The 27,746-nt window shown below is 39.1% G+C and overlaps 1 pseudogene; it reads right to left on the bottom strand.

Moving 5' to 3' along the window:
- Positions 1-3,721: 3,721 nt before the first annotated feature.
- On the bottom strand, positions 3,722-18,743 carry LOC137234796 (protein GPR107-like; annotated as a pseudogene).
- Between the last annotated feature and the right edge of the window lie 9,003 nt (positions 18,744-27,746).

Genomic DNA, 27,746 nt, shown 5'->3' with positions numbered 1-27,746 from the left:
ACACCATGGCTCAGGCAATAATCTCTGAACACGTTTGATATAAAAGCGCTGCCTCGATCTGCGATTACTCGGTTGGGGTAACCAAACGTATCAGCCACTATTTCAAACTTTTTGACGACCTCCTCGGCATTGAGCGTTTTGGTTGGAAAAAGCCAACAAAACTTCGTAAAGCTATTTATCATTGCAAAAATATAGCGATATCCTTTCGTTGTTGTAGATAAGGGACCTAAATGGTCAATATGCAAGGTTTCTAGTGGTCGCTCACCTTTTGGTATGGGATTAAGGAACGACTCCTTCTTGCCTTGCTTCCGCTCCGCTAAAATACACTTCACACAGGAAGCGATGCACGCATCGATTCTTTTGGTCAAGTCAGAAATAAAATACTCACGCTCAATTTTTTCCTTAGTTTTTTGGTGGTGGAAGTGGCCATCTTCATGTGCTGTCCTAACAATGGTGTTTTTCATCTGCTCTGGAACGACATATAAAAAAGAACCGTTGACATTTTTACACAAAATACCATGTTGAACTACATAGTCCTTATAAGGCCCGTGTTTTAACGCTTCCATTATAGCACATATCGTTCCATCTTTTGATTGTGCTTGGCGTAACCTAGTTGCGATGCCATCTGGTTGCGCGCAAAGAACTACTGGATTTCGACTGAGAGCATCAGCATGCTTCATTCTGATGCCGGAGCGATGTTCAACCTCGTATTGATAATCTTCCAGCAAAAGTGCCCAACGTGCAATGCGCGTAACTAAATCTTTCTTCTTTAAAGTAAGAGCAAAAGCCTTACAATCGGTTACCAACTTAAGGAACTGTCCTAGGAGGTATGTGCGAAATTTTTTCACCGCTTGGACTACGGCCAATACTTCTAATTCGTAGCTTGAATAACGCGCTTCGGCGTCACAAGTTTTTCTGCTCATAAAGCACACCGGATGTAACTGGTCGTCCTTGTTGCATTTCTGCATCAGCACTGCACCGTACCCGTGTTGGCTTGCATCTGTATGCAGTTCGGTATGCCGACCGTATTCAAAAATTTGCAAGACTGGAGGGTTAACTAATTTTATTTTTAGTTCATTAAAAGCGCGTATTTCGTTTTTTCCAAAGTTAAATTTTGCACCGCTCTTTAAAAGCTGGCTTAATGGTCTCGCTACTAAAGCATACTCTGGAATAAACTTGCGAAAGTACCCCGTTAGACCCAGAAAGCTCTGCACCTGCTTCGTAGTTCGCGGTTGCGGAAAATTCATAACGGCCTTGATCTTGTGTGGCGAAGGGGAAATCGTGCCTGCCGTAACCAGGTGGCCCAAATACTCTACCTCGGACCTTAAAAATTGACACTTCGACCATTTAATGCGCATACCATTTTCCTCAGCGCATTTCAAAACCTTCTTCAGTCGCTCTAATCCTTCGTCTACGGTTTTCGCGGGTATAATTAAGTCATCAACGTAAACGATGACTATGTTTTTATTTATTAAGTCTCTGAAAACGTAGTTTATGTAGCGTTGAAAAACGCTGGGTGAATTACATAATCCAAAGGGCACGCGTTGGAATTCGTACTGCCCCTTTTGCGTAACGAATACAGTGAATTTTCTGCTCATGGGCTCTATTTCCACATGGAAAAATCCGTTCTCCAAATCGATCGTGCTGAATACAGAAGTTCCTTGTAGTTTGTCCAATTGGTCCTCGATAATAGGAAGCGGATAGTGGTCGCGTCTGATTTTCTTATTAAGCTCGCGAAAATCTATACACAAGCGGTGCGACCCGTCCTTCTTTTTTACAAGAACCACTGGACTAGCATAATCGGAAGAACTTTCTGCTATGATTCCTTTTTGTAGCCACTCTTGTACCTGCTCATCAATAATCTTTTGCTCATAGGGCGGAAACCTCCGCGGTCTCTGGAAGATGGGTACTTCATCCAACGGGATGATTTTCATCCGAACAGGTAATTGCTTCGGTACCGCTGGCGAATATTCTTTAACCACTTTGCAAATGTCTTTTACCACGGATTTGTCGCATACAGCCGCAAAATTAATTTCGCTGCTTACCGCTTCAAGCTTGATGTCGGCTAGGAAACATGTACTATCTTCATCGCGAATGCAATCTTTAGATTCACCTAACCTCTTCACTATTGTCAACTTGCCGGCATTTATGTTTACTACTGCCTGTTCAATTATGTTGGCCCCCAATAACATATTATATTTCATACAGCTGTCGGTCACGATATGCGTTTCGATCTCTTTGTAAATATCGCCATTTATTTCCATATCGAGTTTGCAAACACCTTTAGTGCCCACCTTAGAACCCAAACCAGCCACGGATATTGATTTGCTTCTGTTATAAGATGTCGGTTTTAATATTTTAATCTTTGATTACGCAAATGTCGCTTCCAGTGTCAAGCAAGCCGTCGATGACGACCCCATTGACCTTAACTGGCACACACATATTGTTCACTGCGACAACATTTACCAACGATGACTTTGTTGCTTTTGGACAATCACTACGCTTATGGCCGAAGTCATTACACCCGAAGCACTTTGGACCTTTGTGTTTTTGAGGACACATATGGAACTCATGCTCGCTCGAACCGCAATTAAAACAATAACGTGATTTAGGTTTTAACTGCATCGTTTTGCTTTTGTCCGAACTCCTATCATGCGTAACTCGCTGTTTATCTTTTTGTACGCTCTCACTCTTTTTTAGTTTCTCGTATATTATCAGTTTCTCTTTGAATTCGTTTATGGAATTTGCCCCGTACAAAATCTTTTTGCCGCTACCTGTATCGTTGATACCCTGTATAACATAACTTATAATAAAAGCAACGTCTACTTCTGCCTGTGAACCTATATCAATCATTTTGTACAAGTATTCACGGCAACTTTCGTCGTGGTTCTTTTTTGTTGTTGCCATTTTTCTATGTACGTCCGCTGCGTTAATTCTTGGTTTAAACTCCGTATATAATGAAGATTTTAATTCCGAGTATGAGCGAGGTTTGGCTTCACATTCAATGTACAGTTTTGCAGTACCGCTAAGGGATCTTTTACAGAATATGTAGCGTTGCAAATCAGTCCATCGAAAAGTTTCGGCGAAGCTCTCAAAATCTTGTAGCCATACCAGCACGCTCATAGTTTCGTCTCCGGTGAATTTTTTGATTATGCCTTCAATATCATTAAAATTTATTTTTGTCGTACCACCAACTTCTCTCTCCTCCATTCGCGTAGAGTTCGTCATGGTGTTTTCGAATTCCACTGAACGGTTACTGCTCTGCAGGTTTCTTCTTCTACGTCCGCTCATTTCAGTTTTCCGTATCACTACAACAACTGTGCTTCTTTTAAGACGAGAATATCCCGGTTGAGCCCCCACGTTATGGTTTTTATTTTATTTATTCAGTGTTTATTTAAAAGTAAAAGTTCAATACACTCGATGTAACTTATGTTTGAAAGAAAATTACAAATATAATATTTTGGAATATAAAGAAGCAAATGAATATGAATTGTTATTGTTGTTTTTGTTCACGAAAATTAATTTGTCGAATGACTAATGAAGAGCGGCTGTTGTGTCTACGTCCACGGCCATTGTACAGGTCTACAAGTAGGATATGTAGCAGAACGCACATACACAGCCACGCTCACCTGATGAAAATGCTTGTTCTTGTTCGTTTTTTTGTGGATGCTATTTGGCATGATTTGGCACTGTTGTACTTCATAGGTGCAAAAAAAGCGTATTAGCTGCCAAAGAAAACTGCGTAAAAAATGTTGAAATATTGGAATAAATAATTTATAGTAAATTCTTACAAGAGATATAGTTTGTGTCAAAAATTTCCATGTTTTCTTAAATTTTTTGATAATTTTATAAAATTTGTTTTAAGTTGGCGAAGTACGGAAAAAGCAACCATGTACGAAGAAAAACAATCAGACCAATTCTAAATATTCTCGCGTATTTTTTTATTCCCGCGGAAAAATTCCTCCAATTCTTTTCTCCTAGGGAGAAGAATAATTGGGGGATAGGAATTTCGAATTTTCGAAGTCAGCTGTTTTGTCAATTGAAATTTCGTTGCGCATTTTTTATTTTGTTTAAAATATTGTAAAGTTTAATTATTGTTGCCAATTTGTTTGAAATTAAGAAAAAAGGTATAAACAATGCACATTATTGCTTTTCATGTGGTATTCACTGAAATGAGTAATGAATTGGTGCCACAGCACCATCAAAAGAGGAGCATAAGAAGAAGACCGGCGGGATAACACAAATCCGCCGGACTTGCCTGCATTCATTCTGCAAAGCAATTTTCTGGCAGCCAAGTCAAGTTGAGTTTCGCCATATGCCAAAATCTATTTAAGCCTTCTTAAAAAATCATTGCGCAATTTCTGGATCGCTGCATCAAATATGCGAAGAGCTCTTCCGTTGCTTATGATATAATTTCGACTTAAATAAAGAATATTGTGGTTGTTATTGTACTAACAGTGAGAATATTGTGATAGAATGTAAATACATATTTTAGCACAAATTTGTACAAATAAGTGTTCTTTCTTAAAATAACCAATTTCCCTTAACGATTTTGATGCATTCCCTTTAATTTAACTAGTGAAAAAACTTCTTTCAAATGGCAGAGAAATCTCCCTCTCCCTCACATTCATAATACCTACTTTTCTCCCATAACTGGTTTCCGCTTTTTCGAACATTGTTCAGAATAGGAGGAAAGGGAGAAGTGAAAAAACTCACAAGGAATTTTTATTTAGAATACCAGGAATGGGAGAAGGAAAAAAACTCGCACGGAATTTTCGTTTAGAATTGGGCTGAATTTCTCTTGTTCTTGCTTGTTCACAATAAAATGTCTTATAGATAAAATCCATATGTTTTGGACAATTTTAATTAACAAATTGTGATACTTTATTACTTTATTACCGGTATAACGATTGCCAAAACAGGACCAAAACCGTCGGGGGAGGTATTAATAGACGCGTTTTTGCCTCGCTTCCAATAATTCGAATACTTTTCCGCCTTTGGACTATTGATAACAGGACAAAACGCGTCTTTTCATTTTTCTTTCCGCTTTTTTGGACGGGTTATTGCGGTTGACCTCGGTTTCAAACTGTTTTTCGCGGAAAACTCTTGAACGGGTAGAAAAACTTAAATCCCGTGTTTGTATTCTTAATACTGGAACAACTACGCGTCCTCAGATATCCCAATTGAAGACTATTTTATAATTTTCTGAAGGACCCATATGGGTGCACTTAAAATCTCCTAATAAATTCGTTCAAAAAAATTTACCATCACAGCAACCCATATCTGATATTCCGATCCCTTTTTTGCTTCCCTGTGTCGCTTTCGACGAAGCAACCCCGGTAATTTTGACACTTCGTTCAGTGTCAAAACTCATGTTCCACGCAGGTTCCACTGGGTTCCACGCTAGTTTGACACTGACCGAAGTGTCAAACTGCCGTGTGTTAGAAAGGGAAAGAAATTGTTTCCCTCTCATACATATCATACTTGTAAACCTGTACCATTGTACAGGTCTACAAATAGGATATGTAGCAGCACGCACATACACAGCCATGCTCACCTGATAAAATGCTTGTTCTTGTTCGTTTTTTTTTGTGGATGCTATTTGGCACTGTTGTACTTCTTAGGACCAAACAAAGTTTAGTAGCTGCTATCGAAAACTGCTTAAAATTTTTTTTCTTATATTACAAAGAAATATACTTATTTACTTTCAAACGAGCACTTAATTACATCTCTCTTTAATAACCATATATTTTGGACAATTTTAATTAACAAATTGTGATACTTTTTTACGGGGACGATTGCTAAAACACGACCAAAACCGTCGGGGGAGGTATTAATAGACGCGTTTTTGCCTCGCTTCCAATAATTCGAATACTTTTTCTCTTCGGACTATTGACAACAGGACAAAACGCGTCTATTCATTTTTCTTTCCGCTTTTTTGGACGGGTTATTGCAGTCGACCTCGGTTTCAAACTGTTTTTCGCGGAGAACTTTTGAACGGGTAGAAAAACTTAACCCCAATTGGAGACTTTTTTATAATTTTCTGAAGGACCCACATGGGTGCACTTAAAATTTCCTACTAAATTCGTTAAAAGAAATTTACCATCACAGCAACCCATATCTGATATTCCGATCCTTTTTTTGCTTCCCTGTGTCGCTTTCGGCGAAGCAACCCCGGTAATTTTGACACTTCGTTCAGTGTCAAAACTCATGTTCCACGCAGGTTCCACTGGGTTCCACGCTAGTTTGACACTGACCGAAATGTCAAACAGCCGTGTGTTAGAAAGGGAAAGAAATTGTTTCCCTCTCATACATATCATACTTGTAAACCTGTACAATGTCCACGGCTATAGTTCAACTGCTTGCTATTTCTGCTTGCTCACACGACAACTGTTTATTCGCGCATTGTTCACCACGACTTCTCATTATTTCCACTATCGGTGCTCATTCCCACATGTATGTATCCCTAGATTACATTAGGCGTCACAAATTGCACAATTTTAGTATAAACTAACTAAGTTATTCCTGAAAATTAAAAGTATAAAAATGGTACTAGTAATATGTAGGACACTTGTCATTAAACTGGACTTTGATCATCAAACATAATTGGTATGTTTTGTTTACATATGTACGTATGTGTGAAAGGCTGTGTTCAGTGAATACCTAAGAATGTGAAAATGTAAACAAAAATTTTATAAACATAAAAGATATGCGGCGGAGATGTCAGCTGTGTCTTCCTTTCTATTAACAGTTCTCTCTCTATTTTGAATAATTCTTAAGCTTTCTGTTGTGTATCTCACTTTTTCCCGCCTTTCCTTGTCCAATATTCCCACTTTACCTAGATCATCTGTAAGTTATTTTTCCGCATAGCAGTCGTAAAAATGTGCATACTTCAATTCACTTCAACTGGAACTTTTGGAGGCTGTACTCATGGAAGGTTTATGGAGCATCTTATTAACGTCACATTCAATGTGGTGAGCAAGAAATAACAAAATGTTAATACGATTATTTCAGAATTGATCATTTTGTTGAACGGACAACTTTCGTGTCAACACGTTCAACGTTATCTTGGATCGTACTTTGGCAGAATTGACACGAAGACGTGAGGCTTATCAAGAAATCTATTCTAAATTTTCTCTTATCACTGATATGAAACATCTAAGCAACAAAGAATTACGTAAGAAATCCAATATATTGAGCAACTACTACGCCCAAGATCTTGAGGAAAATTTGGGAAATTAAATGGTATTATTCAAGTGATACTGCATCGAAAAGCACATTTCAAATTATTATCCGCTTGAACTGTTAAAATGCTGAAGCAGGAAAATTTGCAGATCTCTTACCCTAATTTTGACGTTACGTTGCAAATGTTTGTTTTAATTGCTATTGCAAATTGTAGCGCAGAGAGATCGTTTTCTGTTTTAAAACGCACGAAAAACTACAACTCAGATCCTCAGTGAGCGAAGATAAACTGAATGCTCTTGCGTTGTTGACGATAGAATCAGAATTTTTTTTGTCCAGCGATTGTGATGATATCATTTGCGAATTCGAAGCAGACAAATTAAGACGCAAAGAAATGTCAATGAGGAATGTTTGGAAAAAAGTTAAGGTTAAATATCTCATTAATGCAAATCACGATTATCTTGATTTCGTTATGTATTTCATACATAACAAACTACACTGTAATAAAGCACTGAAAATTACAATCATTGTATTAAATATTGTTATTGTGAAAATAAGGGCGGCAAGTTTTTTATTGCCTAAGGGCGGCGAATATTCAAATCCGCCACTGAAAGTTGTTTACGCCCGAAGCGTAAATTCAGCCAGCCAAGCCACCCTAATATCACTACGTTATCGACCACTAGTTCGCCCACATGCATATATATGTGTACATATGTAGGTTATGTTGTCCGTACACATACACATACATGCCGGTGCAACTCTGTGGGGAAGCTTCCCTTTAAAACCGGAGACTTTTCCACGGTTCAACGGTTGTCCTCGACTATGCAACCGTTTACTTTTGCAGCGATCGTTGAGCGAACTACAGACATAGCCGTCCCGAGAAGCCCCGCCATATTTCATTTGAAACAACGTAAATTATTTGTTCAAATTATATTTTTCACTTAAATAAAAGCAACATTATAACGAGAAGGCAAGAAGGATGCCGTCGCGCCATCCGGCGCGCACCGCTCAGTTTTAGAATCTCGTCTTAAGGCAAATCGTGGTCGGGAACGCTCGGGCGGAGTGTGAGCTGTTGCATATCGCAAGGGGCCGGCATGTTTAGGCCCGAATCCTAAATTCTTATTAACTTCCGCCATCCTAAAATCACTAGGTTATCGACCACTAGTAATATGTGTACATATGTAGGTTATGTTGTCCGTACATATATACATACATACATGTCGGAGCAACTGCGTGGGGAAGCTTCCCCTTAAAAGCGGAGACTTTTGCCGTGGTTCAACAGTTGTCCTCGACTAGGAAACCGTCTACTTTTGCAGCGATCGTTGAGCGAACTACATCCCTAGCCGTCCCGAGAAGCCCCGCCATATTTAATTTAAAACAAAGTAAATTATTTGCTCTAATTATATCTTTCACTTAAATAAAAGCAATATTATGTGACGGACTTGTTCCTGCTGAGGTATGCCCAGTCCGTCCAGGGTTCCTATATTTGGTGGGAGAACCTATTCCGATGAATATAAATAGACAAAGGAGTTCTGAAAAACGTTATAAAGTTTATTTAAGAAATTCAATGCCCTTAAGAGCTACTCCTATTCTTTGTCCCTGTCTAAATAAGAGTAGCTGAGGTAGAACCCCTCTGCTAGCTCTCCGTCAGTTGGAGGAGAAACCTACTACTGAATATAAAATAATTCACGAAATGAAGTAGAAACCTTCAGGTTGTGATGGTCAGTGGTAGAAGCCCACTGACTCGTATGCCTATCTCCTAGCTTCTGTTCTTACAAGCTTATTTGCAGCCCTTATATACGATTTTGTACGCCGGTGGACAGTTATTTCCTAAAAACAATTCATTGTAATAATTCCTCAGTTATAAAATTATGTAGGACTGCACGCAGGCAGTCAGTAATTTTACAATAACAATTATAAAAGTTGGAAATGCAAAAATCGAATTCTAGTTTAACGCTACTTTCGCTGTATTATATTGCTACATACATACGCTTACATGCTAACATGCGTTTTCCCTCTTTACATTATCATACATATGGTGGTACATCGGTATATATACATATATGCATATTTTCGATCATGTGTGACGATCCGCTATCCCGGCATTTCATATCCCAATTTTAGGGAGCCCTAATATACATAGCGAACAATGTGCCAAATCTCGTACGTACGCTTGTTGTATGCCTGCCGTGTTTTCCAGTGTTTGCTTTACCTATCGAATTCGATCATTTGTGTTTATGCGTGTGTTCGCTGTCACTTGGTTTTGATGGTGCGTTGGCCTCGTTTGGATGCTTTCGGCTTCTGCTTAGGGCGTGCGTTGGTGTGTCGTATGCTTGTACGTAAGTATGTAGAGAAAAGTCCCAATTAGTAGCGGCGCTTAGTTTGGCGACTTTTACTGCTGATCTTTGTTTATCCAAATTATTATGTATGTTGTATTTGTGGCTGAGTGCATTGGATGCGCAAAGGGTTGGTTGACCGGCATAATTTTATTTTTCGTGCGTTTCCATTTTCCTTCCAAATGTTTTGGTGTATGTTAGGGTGACCTATATTTGAACCTTATGTGGGCGAAAAATGTAAATATTTTGCTTGCGTGCAAAAGTACGCAAGTCTGGTTTATCCTTCAATTTAGGAAATAATAATTCAATATGCAACCGCATGTATGTGTTTTGACGTGTAATTCATAAAGATATAATTCATGTTATAAAAATGTACAAATGTTAAATTCGGAGTTAAGTTCAATCATTGTATAAAATGTAAAAAATGAGAAAATAGATATATGTTGTGAGAGTACAAAACCCTCGGTTTTGGGGTCCTCACACTCCCCCCTCACCTACAGCAGCGAAGCTTACGGTCACCATGCAGGTGCGCGTGATCCGTACGCCGAATTGGTCGCCCATGCTGCCTTCGTCGTCACTGCCGTCGCTGGCCATCAGGCTCAATATGTCGCTGTTGTTGTCGTTGAGGCTGCCGTTGACCTCGCTGTCCATACGGCTTAATATTTCGCTGTCGTCGTTGTGTTTGTTGAGGCTGCCGTTGACCTCGCTGGTCATACGGCTTAATATTTCGCTGTCATTGTTCGTTGTTGGCGTTTTGCTTCCCTTCCCATCGGCGTTGTGTGACTCCAGTCTATACTGTAAATAAAAAACTGGTGGATTTTCCTTCGGGTGTTCCCACCGTATATGGTGGAATTTTTTTTCTTTTTTTTTTTTTTGCTTAAAAACGTGGTATGTAATGAGCCTAGTTAAGGAGTACATTTATGTGATTATGTAATTGTGGTTAGAGTTTACCGGGCTTTAGTGGTTGATTCGAAGTCCGGGTACTTCTTGAAATGAAATTTCTTCGGGTATGATTTGATACTGTTGCGGTTGGGCATGTACGTTACTACCGATTTGATTCGAGTTGCAGTAGAATCTCACGTAATAATCCGTTATTCCGAAGCTGTCTCTGGGTGTGTGTTCATTTAGGGCTGCTATAGCAAACTGCCTCCCTAGGTGTAATCTTGCTCCAGGTATCGATCCTCTGACGATCTGTACCTGGGTTCCTCGAGCGACCTGTACCTGATTTTCTAAAATTGTTCGTACCTGATTCTCCGTATTGTTTTGCAATTGAGCGTCTCTGTATGCTATCAGTTGTTGGCTTATACTTTGGTCCTCCTCATGTTGTCTCTCTGTCTCTTCGCTGACTCGTGTGAGCGTACCACAGAAGTCTACCTCGCTGTTCTCTCTCTGTTGTTGTACTTCGGAGATATTGTTTGTTGTTCGCTTGGACGATGTAGACGGGATTTGATCCTCACTAGCACTCTTCTGTTCATGCCTTTGTTTCTGGATTCATTGTTGTCGGCGGCGTCGGTTGCGTGGTATGCTTTCAGCTCACTTAAGTGGGCTGTCCTCCTCCTTCCTCTGAAAACTTTGTCTAGCTCTACGATCACTAGAGATACAAAGTTCGTTACCCGGTGGGGTCCACTGTACCTGGGCGCTAGTTTGGCTGCAAAGTTATCCACGGCTTTTGACAGCTGATGCTCCTTCACCAGCACTAGTTCGCCTATAGCCGGTCGCCATTGCCTCCTTCTTAAATTATAATGATTTGCTTGCTCTGCTGATGCTCGCTCTTGCTTCCGTCGTACCATCTCGAATATCTCCTTCATCTTCATTGATTTCTCGGCTGGATTAGCTACTCTCTCACCTGCACCGAATGTGTGCTCGTCGTAAAGGCTATTGGGAATCCTTGGTTCTCTGCCTTGTACTACATATGCTGGACTGTACCCTGTCGATTCGCATACGCTTGTGTTTAATGCGAGTGTTATCTCTGGTATCAGCTCGTCCCTTGTTCTCTGCTCATTCCCTGAAAACTGTGCTATCATCCTCTTGATGTTGCGGTTCGCTCTTTCTCTCGGATTCTACTGGGGTGTGTATGGTGCTGTCAGCTGGTGTTTTACGCCAAGCTCCTCCAAATACTTCTTAAAACGTTTGCTCACGAACTGCGCTCCGTTGTCTGTGATTAATACCTTTGGAATGACAAATCGTGCCAAAATTCTCTCTCTAAATCCTCGTACTACGCTTTCTGTTGTTGCCTTTCTAATTGCCATTATCTCCACCCATTTTAAAAATCTGTCAACGAAAACTAATGCCATTGTATTACCATGTTTTGAGCGTGGTTTGCCAATGGTTTGTATGCGGTACACTACATCGTTGATCCGTTTTACAACTTTGTATGGGCCTTCCCAATTACACTGCAATTTTGGGCACAAACCTTTTTTTCGTTGTGGGTTGTATAACAGCACGAAATCTCCTTCTTGAAACCCTTCCGAATTAATTGCTTTATCGTACCTCGCTTTCATCTTGTCACTCATAATTTTTGATCGTTGCCTTACAAGATCGTGTATCTCTCTCAGCTCTTCTTCCAAATCACTAGTGGATTTCTTAACATTTCTCTCCGCATTGGCATCTATACCAAACTTCAAATCAGCTGGCAGTCTAAGGTCATTGCCAAAAACTACTTTTGCAGGGGTTTGGCCTTTTGTCTCATGCACGGCTGATCGGTAAGCCATCAAAAATAATGGTATGCGGGTATCCCACTCTTTATGGTACTTGTCTACTACTTTCCATAAGTGCTCCTCCAATGTTCTATTGAATCGCTCTACCATACCATCGGATTGAGGATGCAATGCAGTTGTCCGTGTTTTTCGAATGCCCAATGATTTACACATTTCCTGGAATACAGCTGATTCGAAATTCCTGCCTTGATCAGAATGTAACTCCATTGGAATACCATTCCTTGCAACCCAATTGTTTATAAACACTTCTTCTACTGTTTCCGCTTCTTGATTTGGGATTGGGTATACCTCTGGCCATTTGCTGAAATAATCCATAACTACCAGTACATATTTGTTTCTGCCGTTGCTAGTAGGAAATGGACCGGCGACATCCATAGCGATCCTTTCAAATGGCGCACCTGAGTTATATTGCTTCATATGGCCATGACTTCGGGTTCTGGGCCCTTTTGCTCTGCTGCAAACCTCGCAGTTCGCAATCCACTCAGTGACCGACTGACGGCAACCAACCCAATAGAATCTCTGTTTAATCTTCTCGAGCGTCTTCGTGAGCACCTCAGGAATCCTCTTTCTGGGAACAACTATCAGTTTCTTCTTGCATTTACCATCCTCACTCTCCCATACTCGATGAAGGCAACCGGATATCAATTCTAAACTGTTCCACTGTGCCCAATATGACTTCGCAATGGGACTCTCTGCTGACATCTCTTCTCTGTTTGGTCTTTCGTTTCGTTCGAGCCATTGCATAACACGTGACAGATCTGTATCTTCTAGCTGACACTTTCTTAGCTGTTCCTTGTCCCATTCATCTGCACATGTTATAGCCATTAGCCGGACATCTATAACGTCTTCTTTAGCCTCGGCTTTTGAACAGTGCTTGCATTCCAAACTACATGGTCTTCGTGACATTGCATCGGCATTTCCATGGCTACTACCTTTTCGATGCTCAATGGAAAAGTCATAGCTTTGTAGTCGCTCGATCCACCGTGCCAATTGTCCTTCCGGACTACGGAACTGCAGAAGCCATTTTAAAGCTGCGTGATCTGTCCTGACACGGAATCGCTGGCCGTAGAGGTATTTGTGAAAATGTTTAATGCACTCTACCAATGCCAACAGCTCTCTCCGCGTAACACAGTAGTTCCTCTCTGGTTTTCCAATCGAACGGCTGTAATATGCAACTACCTTCTCCTGTCCATCGACCAGTTGTGATAAAACGCCTCCTATAGAATATCCACTCGCATCTGTATCCAGAATAAATGTTGCTCCTGGAATCGGATATGCTAACATTGGGGCAGTACACAAACGCTCCTTCAATGTTTGGAAAGCCACTTCTTGCTCCTTCTTCCATTCAAAAGCTTTGTTTTTTCTTGTAAGTTCATGGAGGCTATGGGCTACGCTGGAAAAATTTGGTACAAATCGGCGGTAATATGTGCACAGCCCAAGGAAACTTCTCAATTCATGCAGATTCTGTGGTCTTGGCCAATCCTTTACCGCCTCTATCTTTTCATTCGCTGTACGGATACCTTCTGTCGTTACCTTGTGACCCAAATAATTTACTTCCTTTTTAAACAGCGCACACTTTTTGGGACTTAACTTCAGACTAGCGCCAGCTATTCTCTGGAAAACTTCATCTATGTTTTTAAGATGTTCATCAAAGTTCTTGCCCAATACGATGATGTCGTCCAGGTACACCAAGCATGTTTTCCAATGTAGTCCTTTCAATACCTGATCCATGAGTCTCTCGAAAGTAGCTGGTGCATTACATAGTCCAAAGGGCATTACTGTAAATTGCCAAAGACCGTCTCCGACGCTGAAGGCTGTTTTCTCTTTGTCTTCCTCCTTCACCTCCACTTGCCAGTAGCCGCTTTTCAAGTCCAGTGTGGAAAACCATTTCGTACCAGAGAGCGAGTCCAGAGTGTCGTCAATTCTTGGCAATGGGTAGCTATCCTTTTTCGTAACGTCATTCAACTTCCGGTAGTCCACGCTAAACCTCATTTTTCCGTCCTTCTTCTTTACAAGTACTACCGGTGAGCTCCAGGGACTAGCTGATGGTTCGATGACGCCGCTGTCGCTCATTTCTTGTATAATTTGACTCACCACTTCCCGCTTCGCCAGTGGAACACTACGTGGAGCTTGACGTATCGGCCTCCCGTCTCCAGTGTCAATTTGATGTTTCACAACATTGGTGCCGCCTGGTTTGGAACCATCCTGGTCAAATATGCTTGCGTACTTTAGGAGCAGTTGCTTTGCCTTACTCTGATAATCTTCCTCTAGCCCCTCCGTCCATTCCGTGATGTCATTTGAAAGATCAGTGTTACTAGATGAAACGTGTTCCTGGAGCTGTTCACAGTTAATAATTACTTCAGCCTCTTGGCATTTTCACAAAATTGCTCCTTTGGTTAGTTTGAGTGGTGACTTGAACTCATTGAGTACTCTTACCGGAATACGTCCATCTTGTTTTGTCATAGCCAGGGTTTTTCCTACAAGTATGTTCGGTGCTGATTTGTTTGCTGCTTCAACAACCCACAATTTGTTTGTCCCACAATCTCCATCAACCTTTGCCCAAATGATTGCTTCGGATTTTGGTGGTATTTGCTGACTCTCTTCCACCAGTACTGGTTTGCTGCTGTATCCTCTCTCGTAGCCGAAATTAAGTGGTACATCCATGTTCTTATATCGCATCATCGTCCTCTCCCGTGGCTGTACGTAATCTTGCTCCATTGCTCGAATGATGGAATGAGATGCACCCGTATCTACAGTCAGTAAACGTTCCTTTCCGTCCACATGTCCTCCAACAGTAAGATTGCTCGATCTTCTTCCAATCTGCGAGATAGAGATTATGGGGCATTCAATTGCGGGAGCCGGCTGTCGCCCCTTGCGGCTGACTCGATTTAGTTTAACGATTGAGTGGTCTTGGAGATTTGCTCATCACCTTCTGCTCTGCGTTTACGACCACCCACATTGTTTGAACTGTTAGGGTTGGTGTTGCAATAACGCGCAATATGCCCTGGCTTCCCACTCTTAAAACATTTGACTGCATCATTATTATTCTGCTGCGTACCCTTCAATGCTTCCAAAATTGCGTCTACCAGGTCTGGCCTTTCCACATCCACGCGATGAGCTTTGTACGCTGGTTTACTCAAAAGTGAGGCTGCTTCCTGAGTCAGTGCATGCGATACCGTTTCAGCAAATGTTAGTTTTGGATTCGCATATGTAGCCCGCTTCGTTTCCACATCTCGTATGGCATTTATGAAACTCTGGATTTTTACCCTTTCAGTGTATTCCACGGGTGCGTCCGCATTTGCAAGATGAGCCAATCTTTCAATATCTGAAGCAAACTCCCGCAATGTCTCATTTGCTTTTGGTTTGCAACTCAATTTGGAATATCTGTTTTCTATGCTCGCTTCCATAACGTCGTTCTACAGAAGCCATCAATGCTTCATAACTGTTCCGTTCGTACTCTGGAATCGTCTGTAAGATTTCCGCTGTAGGCCCTTTCAATGCCACGAACAGTGCAGCAACTTTATCTTCCGAATTTCAGTTGTTCACTGCTGCGGTTTTCTCAAACTGTAGCTTGAAGACCTGGAAAGGAACATAACCGTCAAAGGATGGTGTTTTTACCTTTAGATTACTCGCTGAAACTGCTGGGCGATTTAGTTGCAACTCCTGTATACGATCTTTCAAAGCATCCATCTCGGCCTCCATTTTATCTTGTCGTTCACTAAAAGCCTCCAGCTGAGATGAGACTTTTGTTTCCTGTGCCTCCAGCTTCGTTGAGATACGCTTTTCCTGGGCTTCGAGTTGTAATGTTATGCGTGCCCCTTGCTCTTTTAATTGTTCTGCAATTTGTGATGCCATGTGTGTTTTCTGTTAATCCAATTGTGCTTCAATCTTCGCTGTTATACGATTCTCCTGCGATTCCAGCTGAGATGATATTTGCGACGACATTTCGGATATACGTGTCTCCTGTGCTTCCAATTGTGATGACATATTGGTAGATATTTGTGATGACATTTCGGACATTTGTGCCGATATTGCAGCCAATATCATGTTCAGGTCTGTGTTTGCCATTGTCTGCGGTGTTTCATTTTTCTCTTAAATTTTTGTTGTTGTTTCGTCCCCATCAGGATAAAAGACATACTTGTCCACATCAATTCCTTCTGCTTCCATTGCCTCTCGTAGCCGTGCCTGAAGTTCGAGTTTAACGCCGCTTGTATTCAATCCACGGCTCTCCAACTCCTTCTTTAGTTGCTGGATCTTCAATTCACTGAACTTTGTCATATCCTTGTAGTCCTCTGGAATTTATTCAACAATTCCTCTTCTGACACCAATGTAACGAATTTACTTGCAAATCCTCTTATTTGCCTTTTTGCTAAGTTCGTATCACTAAACTGTTGAATAAATAACTCCAATATTGAATAATGGAAAAATGGCCTTTATTAAAGTACTTCACAATAACACTTATACTTTGCAATTAGCTGGCTTAATAACCAAACTGATAGCTTAAATGAAACTGACTTTCAAAATAATACTGCTATTGCTCGCTAGATATCGTCTTAATCGAAACTGATTATAGCGCCTCTACCGCTGGTGCTTTTATACTCTTTGATTTCCTCGTGGCATCTTCTAGGCGCTTCCAGAATTTACTTAGTTGCCGCCATATATCGTGGATTTGTGAGCGACACTTCAACAATTACAATTGCATACTTTTGGGAGCATCTCTTCTCTGCTTCGTGTACGTACATATGTGTAGACATAATGTTTTATTCGTTTATGTAGATACAAGTGACTGTCTGCTTTATTATTGTTGTGCCTTCATTTACTTAGCATCAGGCTAGGGATGTGAGTATCACCTGGTGTCACTCATATTCGTCGCAATATGATAAATTGCGTAAAAAATTGCCCAAATGGTATAAATTGCCAATCTGGTGTGTGTTTGTACATAGTATTAGTTTTCGCAAATTTATGGCAGCCTTGCCATCAGTAGCTGATGATTCATGTAAATGCCTGATAGACCAGACAATGGGAAATAATATGGCACACAGCAGAGTAAATCAACAAATATCAATATATTGCGCCAAGTACGAAATTCAATATCACTTTCTTCGGCTTCGTCAATGATGATTTCAGCTACGTTGGCCAAAACCTGTAGAGGAACAACAATCACAAATATTTTCTTATCCTTATCAGAGAGGGTGGGCTTAATAAATATCCAACCAGTTCCCATTAATACTATTGTAATGAATAATACTGAGTCTTTGAGCAAATGTGTAACATAATACAAAATTGCCAAAGCTTCAACATGTTCGCCTCGTATATCAAGAAAATGATAATTGATGGAGTGGAACATGAGTGACAACGATTTCAAGAATACCAACACAGCCATGGTATAATGCAGCTTATGAGCACTGTGCTTGCTCTTCCTTAAAATTAATACCCAGAAAAGACCGGATAAGAAGAACAACACACTCATCATAGAATACAATGCGGGCAAAGGCATTTGGCCAGCTGATATAAAGCTTTTATTATTCCGCTCTTCAATATCGACATCAAATGAAATCTGGTTCGTTGTTCTATAGTTCGGACATGCGTGGAAATACAGATTATATAGACCTTCGTCGTGTAATGTAGCAACAAGCATTGAAAGCGACATATTATAGTAATAATATATAACATATATTAATATCATTTTTATATAATTGCATAGAGTAATTTCTACAAGCTGATATTGTATATCTTGATCATGTGCAGCTGGTATTATTATAGCTGCTGGTGCAGCGATGTCGAAGTAATGAGGAAATGGGTTTTCTACGGGCTCAATAGAAGGAGCTTGAACAGTTTTTTTTAGTTGTATCAAGAGCTGCAGGATCAACAACTTCTGGTTTTAAATCGGAAGCAGCAACATTTGCATACTTGTTAGACGATGGTACTTTAGCTACTGGAAGTGGTGTCGAAGGCTTTATTATTATTTGTGGCACCTCGTCAGAGGTCATCATCCATTAATTGTTGATCTAATGTTGGCTAAATCGTTATCTTCAGGTCCTACTGGTGGAACAGTATCCTTCTTCTTTCTCGAAATAAATGGAGATTTTATTTAACTGGCAAGAAATATATCATGGAGGCTCCGTTATTATTCTTCTCGGCCTAGTTCTAGGTCACGGCGAAGGCAATGAGGCTGCCGTCGCGCCATCCGGCGCGCACACCTTAATTTTTAGAATATAAAAAAAAAAAAAAAAATATATATATAGAATATAGTCTGAAGATAATTCGTGGTCGAGGACGCTCGGGCGGAGTCTGAGCTTTTGCGTATCGCAAGGGGACCGGCATGTTTAGGCCCGAGGCCTCAAATCCTATTAACTCGCGCCAGCTTAATACCTGCTGCACCTGATGCTGTTGTGTTGCCAGCATTATTTCAATTTTCATTTGAGCTACCAGCACCTGAATTATTAGAATTAGCGTTACCACCACCACCAGTGTTACTGTTGCGTCCGCGTCCACTATTTGCATTCATGTCGTGGACTATAGACAGGCCCGATGAGAGGAGGGGGGGGGGGGGTCCCCAAGGGGACGGGGTTTTTCAGGGGGCCCCCGATTTAGAGGTACTAAGACATTTTTTTTTAAATCAGGAGAGTCTTTAGTTGTTCCATGTGCAAATTTTAAGCCGAATTTCAAAAGCAACAAATATTGATAAAGATTTTTGGCCTGGGCTTTCGAACAGTTGGGAGACAATAAAAACATCAAACAAAAATGTATGTTTACATGAATCCGAAATCGTCAAGTTTTCGTGGTGACACTGATGAAGGTTCATCTTCAAAAAGTCTTCCAACAATACCACCAACTCTGTATCAAAATCCAAATTATTTAAACGACTCGATATCGGTACCGTGAATAATGAGTTTTTGCGATCTAAAGAAGTCAACGAAATAATTCGTCGAGGTCATCAAAAGTGTCCTGTTATTTTTTCACGAGATTGTCAAGACGAGGCATTTACTATCTCGTTGTTAAACAGAATCTTGCCTAATGGAGAGAAAGTAGAGTGTGACTGGTTAGTGTGGAGTGCCAGTAGCAATGCTTTTTATTGCCTACCGTGTCGTCTGCTAAGCATCAATACTTTAAATCGACCTAAAATTTGTTGTGCGGATATTCGAAATTCCAGGAATGCAAGAAGCTATACCATAAACTGCCATCACACGAAAATACTCAAGATCAATTCAATGGCGCGCTTTACAAAATCTAATTCAAAAGGAGGCTACAATTGATACACTTATCAATGAACAGCTAATCACTGAAACCCAAAAGTGGAAAGAAATTTTATATAGAATTTTGGACACTGTTTTTGGGTGAAAGAGGCCTAGCTTTCAAAGTTTAAAGTATATATCTAAGATCTCATAAGCCAATATGATCCGATATTTAGAGATCATTTGAAGAAAGTTAGGATTTCACAACAGCAGCACAAACGTTTAAGAGTTCACTATCTTTCCCCAGACATTCAGAACGAGTTTATAGAAATTTGAGCAAAGCACGTGAGGGAAAATATATCATATGAAGGCAAGAAAGTATTTTGCTATTATCGTTGATCCTATGCCTGATGCTAGTCACGCTGACTACGCTCATTTTGCGCTAACTCCATTTCAATTTGAAAGCAACAAATTTCATAATTCAAGAACGGTTTTTGGCTTTCGTGAATTGTGACCAAAAAACTGGTCAGAAAATCGCTGATCTGATTTTCCAGGGATCAAGAATATACAACTGTTTTTCACAGAAAATTATATAGAGCCGCTCAAAGTTGACCAATTTTCAACATTGGGAAAAATTTTAAATTTTTCTTCTTTTTCGTTGTATTTAAAATAGTTTTGTGAGTAAATAAGGCGGCCGGTTGTCGTTTTCTTGTATAGGAATTAAAAAGAATTTAATTTAGGATTGAAACAAAATAAAAATTGTTTTTGTTTTTGTTATAAGTTGGCGGATATACCTGTTTTTCGAAATGCCTATTTTTAGGCCCTTTTTAAAACTTTGATGGAAAAAAAAAATGTTAAAATATGTGCTCCGTCAAATTAACAGTAGTTATTTGCGAAATACTCAGTTACCTTAATTCACAAAGTCTACCAGCGTCCAGCTGCAACTTCACTTTTTACATCAAATAAAGTTAAACAACCTTGGGCACAAATACGCGCCTGAACAGGTATATATAATTCAGTACGGCCGTAAGGTCGTTTTTGTTATTGGAACTTGTTACAACATTCATTTTTTTAGTTACGAATTGTATACCTGAAATTCATTTTAATTATTTGAGTAGGTATATAAAGCTATCCATCATACAATGCACATTATCATTCGTCTTTTGGAGATTAAGGAACTAAGTATTCTGTTTACTTAAATAAAGTGAACAGTATATTTAAATATAGTTCACAGTTTAATATTTAGTCAGATACACTCGAAGCCAATTCTAATATGAATCTAGAAAACTCGAAAATATTTGCGGTGTTTAAATCTACAAAGTCAAGACGGGACATCGTTAAGGCTATTATGAGAGAATTAGCGAGTGAAACAAGCATTAAAGAAAATGAAGGCATGGAAGAAAAAATTGGTTTACAATACATTATGATAGAAAAAAAATGGAAGGACGTCTATCGTGACAATTCAAAACTTCTAAGTAAGCATGAAAAGTGGCTAGCTGACAAAACTTTTTTGGACGAAGAAACGCCAACTAGAGGGAGACCAACAAAACCCATATAAGAGTGTTCTACCTACACAAGGAAAAGGAAGCTGTCTGATACCTGAGAAGAAAATTACACCAACGGTGCATACAATTTTAGCACATGGAAAATATTTAATGGAGTACCAGTGCTTACCATTAGGAGAATTTTCTGAAGAAGCTCAAGAATCTAAGAACAAGGACTACGAAAGATATAGATGTATGAACACCTACAAAGTATCACGACTTAGACAAAACGAAGACCTTTTCAACATGGTAGCTATCTCTTCTGATTCAGTCATATCATCTATGAGGTATGTAAGAACACAAAAAGATCTTACAGATGCGTATAGCTCAGAAATGGTTGCTTTGTTAGATATATGTTCCAGTGACGATGACTATGTTAAGATAAAATTAGTTTCTCACTTCTTATCACATCAATGAAAAAGAGATTTACTAATCAATTTTGTTACTTTATTTAAAAATAAGATATCTATGTACAAGTTAATTTTTTATTTCAAATAAAAGAATTAATTAATTTAGTAATTTATAAATATATACTTTTCGTTATTCCATTTCTCTAAAGTTTATCAAATTTATTTTAAAGCTTAGGCATTTCGCCTTCAAACGAGTATTACATTTTTATAGAAATCAATACGTATATCGAGTTTGGTACAAATTGGTAAAGCGATTACTAAGATCAAACTTTATAGCATAAATGGGCAGTGCCACTCCCCTTTTCCAAAATTCGTTGGATGTTTAATCTTTAGCTCAAATATAATTTCATTGAACCACTTTCAATAACTTTTAGTTATTAATAAAATACATATTTGGCTTGTAAATTAAAAAAAAAAAAGATGTAAAATTTTACGATGAATTTTGAAGCACCTTGTTATTGTGGCACCAAAAACGGACATTTGAGTTTTATAAGAGTATTGCCATTTAAAAGAAACAATACGTCTATCGATTTTGGTAGTTATTGATTACGTGACTACTTAGATACAACTTTTTATCATAAGTGGGCAGTGCCACGCTATCTTATCAAAATCATTAGTTTATCTTATTTAATGTTTAAATACGTCATTATAAGACAAATCTCATTTTATTTTTTTTATTTTTTTCTAAAAACATTTTGTTTTTGCATTTTTCTAAAAATTTTGACCAATTTTTTTGGGCACCCTGTATCTGTGACATTCTGAGCTTTCACACAATAAAACTTCAAATAATTAGCTTTCATTTGCATTTTAAATTTTTAAAATATCTTGATTGGTTCAAAAGTTATGATTTTTGCAAAGAAAAAACTCAAAAGGCACCACTGTGCTACGTCACAGTCTCGACAAAAACTCGAATGCCTATTACTCGCCTTGCGCAACCCACAGTCTCAATTTATGTGGTGTTGATGCTGAAGAATGTTGTACGGCTGCAACTACTTCTTCTGACTTGTACAAAAATGTTTTACTATTCTCAGCAGCACTCCACAACGATGGGACATCCTCAAAAAAAATGTACCGAACTCTCTTCATATAGACGGAGAGCTGGCTACTGAGATAGAAACATGACTCAAAGTGTTAGACATTAATATTACAAATGAAATAAATTTACGAATAATTAATCCAAATTTGATTACACAGATCTTAACGATATTTGTTTGCTTTGAAGTCCAATTAAAGAAAACCGTAAAAAGTTTAGCTATTGATATAAGAGAATGTTTAGTCTGGTCGGATACCAAATTGCATTTCTAGTAAATGGCATACAAAATGCATTTTTGTTCATGCGATGTATGGAAGAAATTGCTCAGCACCCTAGCCGAAAAAAATTCTAAAAATTCAGGAAAAATTTTGAGCTATTTCTAAATTACACAATATTATACTAAAATTTATTGGGCTACAAAACTGCATACTCAAAAATTTTCTAGAAATTCTGAAACAAAATTTGAAAATTTTGTTGGCCATTTTTGAAATTTTGATTAATTTTCCTTACCTTGGAATAACCTTTGACATTTTTTTGAATGTGGTTTCAGTTAGGGAATTTGAGATATTTTAGATGAAAGCTGTGAGCCACTGCATTTGAGATTTTTTCAGCTTAAACCAAGTGTGTACTTATTTTTGTGACTAACCGTATATCTTGTTTTGGTTTTTCGATGACTGTTAAAGTCTGCATTATCGACTACATACCTCACCTGGAGGGGTCGCAGGTAGAAGACTCGCTGCAAGCACTCGTTTCGTTTTCTTTCCTTGCTTGGAGTTTGTTCCCTCATACGGCTCCGTTAAATGGCGTCACCTCCTGGGGCCTATAAAAGGATCGAACAGCGGCATAATCGTTCTTATTCTTTTATAAGCGATCCAGTGAGTGCTTGCCAATACATTTTTAATAAAGGTCTGTGCGACAGGATATCCTATATATATATATATACCTACATCTTTGCTTATTTAATATGTCTGCTTGTTGTTGGACAGCTAGGCACAGCTGGTAAGTTTTCCCTTTCATTATTGTGCGTTTCAAGAACCGGCTCCTATAAAAGGATCGAACAGCGGCATAATCGTTCTTATTCTTTTATCAGCGATCCAGTGAGTGCTTGCCAATACATTTTTAATAAAGGCCTGTGCGACAGGCTATCCTATATATATATATATATATATATATATATATATATACCTACAACTTTGCTTTAAATTACTTTATACGACACCTCGTATTTCCAAAGATAATTGCGATGCGGACGCGGCGGGAGTTAAAGACAACTAACTCAACTTATATGAAGGGAAGAACAACTAGAGCGGCTTTTGACCGCTTACAATTTTGAAAGGACCGTTACGTGACTCTCTTATACATTTTTTATATAGGAAAAATATGAAAGGGTAGGGTTGCCGTCCGCACGCAATTTATACATAAATACAGGGGATTAAATTAATCGAGGCTCATGTCTTCAACAAATAGAAAGCGACCTATGATGTCTGATTTGGCTCATATTTGGAACAAATATTACATACAGTCCGGTAGAAGTGACATCAAAATATTTTGGAGTTGGAGGAGGAACAAGCATACGTGGCGCAGAGTCGAGTTGAGTCTTTGGAAGGATTATGTATTGAGGACTTAGATTGTAACAAACTAAAAGGAAAGAGTCCTTGTAATAATGAATCACTAAATGAAATAAATAGAATGAGAAATAATAGGCAATTAAATAAAGACTAAAATCTTGAAAATAAAATAATTAAAAAAAATTTTAAGTTAAACCGTCCCCTTCAACCCCTAAGGTCAATTGGCCTTATTTCCACTTTGAATGACCATAAATTTGATTGAAACTTTGCACACGTATAAGGCAGGGTTCGATGGAAATGCATTAATGTGATGGTGTGGTGACATAAGGTCAACGGCTATAAAGTCAATTGGCCTTATTTCCACTTTGAATGGCCATAAGTTTGATTGAATATTTGCACACGTATCAAGGCTCGATAACAATGCATTAGTGTGATGGTGTGGTGATATAAGGTCAACGGCCATAAGGTCAATTGGCCTTATTACTACTTTGAATGGCCATAAGTTTGACTGAAACTTTGCACACGTATTAAGGCTCGATGACAATGTATTAATGTGATGATGTGGTGGCATTAGGTCAACGGCCACTTTGAATGGCCATAAGTTTGATTGAAACTTTGCACACGTATCAAGGCGACACAAGGTTAACGCACATAAGGCCAATTGAACTTATGACCACCCCAAATGGCTATAGATTTGAAACCTTGCACATAATGCGAAAATGGCATTCCTTTATTAATGATAGAAGTGGATGCATGGAACACCTTTTTAACACGCTTTTATTAGCTTGGCCTGTATCTATATATGTATGTATGTAACGGAATCTGGAGTAGAGCCGAGAGCCCCGGTAATGCTGAGCTCCGAACTCCATTGCACATTTTGCAGAATTTTAAAATAGGTACTTTTAGCTAGCGGCCACCGTGGTGTGATGGTAGCGTGCTCCGCCTACCACACCGTATGCCCTGGGTTCACACCCCGGTCAAAGCAACATCAAAAATTTTAGAAATAAGATTTTTCAAATAGAAGAAAATTTTTCTAAGCGGGGTCGCCCCTCGGCAGTATTTGGCAAGCGCTCCGGGTGTATTTCTGCCATGAAAGGCTCTCAGTGAAAACTCATGCACGACGCAAATTGGAAGAGAAGCTCGGCCTTAGATATCTTCGGAGGTTATCGCGCCTTACATTTATTTTTTTATTTACTTTTAGCTAGTGCAGGCCACCAGACCAAGGCACCATAAAGAAGAATCGGGGGCACAATGGTTGTGAAAATCCAGTAGGCCACCTTAGCGGAGAATCCCCAGGAGGTGCCAATTGCCCTCTTGCAGGTGAACAGCTCTGCTGCTGCCTTCTTGTATTACTCCACTATATGGTCACTCATTTACAGCTTCCTCTTCAAAATGGCTCCCAAATACTTGACTTGATCTCTAAGCGCTGAGAACGTACCCCCAATTCTTGGCGGTGTAAGATTTGGTACTTTGTACTTCCTCGTGAAGAGGACAAGCTCGCTTTAATCCGGGTTGATTCCAAACCTGTGGCTGTGGCCCAGTGCGAAATTTTGGATAGTGCGCCTTCCATTAAGTTGCAAAGAGTTTGCGGAAATTTTCCCCGCATGGTGACGCAGATGTCATTTGCATACGCGATCACTTGGTGACCTTCTGCCTCCATGAGGCGTAGTAGTTGGTTGACGGTGACCACCCAAAGAAGCGGAGAGAGAACACCGTCCTGCGGAGTGCCTCTGCCGACCGGTCTGCGGATCCCGCATCCACCTAGCTCAGTTTTAATCTGCCTACGCGTAAGCAGATCGTATATAAACTTCGCCAGGCACGCGTCAACCACCAGATCGGCCAGCGCCGAGGTGATGGCCTCAGGGAGAACGTTGTTGAAGGCACCCGCTATATCTAGAAATGCCACCAGTGTGTATTCCTTGTGGTCACGTAACCTTTCGATAACGGATACCAGTGAGTGCAAGGCCGTGTCAGTTGACCTATCCTTAGTATAGGCATGTTGATCTTGCGAAAGAAGCGATGGCTCAATGCTCCTCCTGATGTAGTCCTCTAGGAGTCTTTCGAGTGATTTTAGCCTTGGGGATAAAGACCACGTTTACTTCTCTCCACGATGCTGGTACGTAATTGAGCCTAAGACAACCTATAAACATCCCTTTTATCCAGGGCCTTATAAGTTCGGCATTATAATGTAGCTGAGCCCGAAAAATTCCATCCGGCCGCGGCCATTTATATGGCTTGAAGGTCTGTAAAGCCCAATCAATCCTTTTATCATCTGTGATTTCGCTTATTAGCTGATCATTAGGTGACCCTCCGCTAACAATATTTGAAGACACGCCCGCACTTGTTGGGAAGTGTGTATCCATAAGCAAGCTTATGGTTTCAGCGCTGGAGCCCGTCCAGAAAACTTTTGAAATTACTTGAACTAAAAAATTAAAAATAAATAATAGTTTAAAAAACCTAAAAAAACACGCTTGCGTAGCTAACCGAACTAAAAAATAGAAAATAATTTTCAATTAAAAAGAGTTTATATAACAGTATTAGAAGGTCAAACAATCATTTATAGTTAATCACCTCAAAATAAAATTATAATAAAATTTAAGTTATTAACACAATAATCTAATTCACAGTAAAAAGCGTGGGGTGCTTGATATTGAATGTTAGAATCATTCTATTGGCAACTATCTGAGAGGAAAGATATGAAATGTAGTCAAATGCACCCCACGCTTTTTAATCTGAATTAAATTATTATGTTAATAACTTAAATTTTATTATAATTTTATTTTGAGGTGATTAACTATAAATGATTTTTTGACCTTCTACTACTGTTATATAAACTCTTTTTAATTGAAAATTATTTTCTATTTTTTAGTTCGGTTAGCTATAAAAGTGTGTTTTTTTTTAGGTTTTTTAAACTATTATTTATTTAACTGAATATGAGCTTGTTTATTCTGAACAAAAAAAGGATGTTTTTGTAAATATTGTTTCTTATTTGCAAGTGATACTGGTGACTCGAAATCGAATGTTCCTCTCAATGCACATGTGAAAGTTCCTGTGACATCGTTTGCAAAGTTGTCCGGTAAATACTGAATAACCACGTTATTAACAAATACTCTAAGTCAGCCCTTTTTAGTCAAGATTTAATTAATACTTATGAAAATCCAGGAAAGGAAATCACTAATTTGCTTTCTTCTCATCGCATGGAACAAGTTGAGAAAAATAGAAGATTGTTGGAGATTATTATAAAAATTATTATTCTTTGTGGGCGACAGAATTTAGCATTAAGATACCATAGAGATGACGGTAAACTTATCTTTTCTGAATCAGCAACAAACGAGGGTAATTTTAGGGCAATTTTGAAATTTTTAGTCGCTGCAGGTCATAAATTGCTTGAAGAACTTTTAAAATCTACACATCCAAGAGCTACTTATATAAGCAACACCACTCAAAACGACCTTATTCAATGCTGCAAAGATGAAATTCAATCTATTTTGATAGAGAGGGTTAAAAAAGCTAGATTTTTTGCAATTATTTTCGATGAAACTACTGATTGTAGTCATACTGAGCAACTCAGCCTTTGTATGCGGTATTTATATGATGTCAATATAAGAGAAGATTTTGTAACTTTCCTTGATGCGTACGATTCGATCCGAGAAGAAGATGTTATAAATGGACAAAAAAAATTTACAGGTGTAGCCTTGGCACACATAGTGATCGATATTTTTAATAATTTAGTACTACCCTTCGAAGATTGCGTTGGAATTGGAACGGATGGATGTTCTGT

The sequence above is a fragment of the Eurosta solidaginis genome, chromosome X (assembly GCF_040869045.1).
Source record: "Eurosta solidaginis isolate ZX-2024a chromosome X, ASM4086904v1, whole genome shotgun sequence".
NCBI classification, from domain to species: domain Eukaryota; kingdom Metazoa; phylum Arthropoda; class Insecta; order Diptera; family Tephritidae; genus Eurosta; species Eurosta solidaginis.
This window is presented reverse-complemented; position numbering and strand designations above follow the sequence as displayed.